This window comes from Tupaia chinensis, unplaced genomic scaffold, assembly GCF_000334495.1.
Source record: "Tupaia chinensis unplaced genomic scaffold, TupChi_1.0 Scaffold138060_1, whole genome shotgun sequence".
NCBI lineage: Eukaryota > Metazoa > Chordata > Mammalia > Scandentia > Tupaiidae > Tupaia > Tupaia belangeri.
Genome location: NW_006197961.1, coordinates 150,981 through 151,374, shown reverse-complemented (window position 1 = coordinate 151,374; position 394 = coordinate 150,981).

Below are 394 nucleotides of genomic sequence, written 5' to 3'. Positions count from 1 at the left end.
AAAAGAAATGGCTCATTATCTGTTGATGATAACATGTATAGTATTCTCAGCTGGTTTTGTCTGAGAAGTATTTCATGTTGGGCAAATTCTTTGTATAAACCAAATAATAATATAGTGATTGAATGTTTAAAAAATTATAATAAATAATAATAATAATAATATGAAAAAATTGATGAAAAGCTATTTGATGATGGGGTGGATAGTACTGTCTTTGTCTTGACCGATATGCATGGTTATCATGCTGGAAAAAGAAATCTAATACTATGTAAAGATATATGTGATTGAATGTAATATAAAAAAGATTATGATAATAAAATGAAATAAAATTTTTAAAATAATAGTGGTATGAAATACATAGCAAACAGAGTGCTGCAAAAAAAAAAAAAAAAAAAAC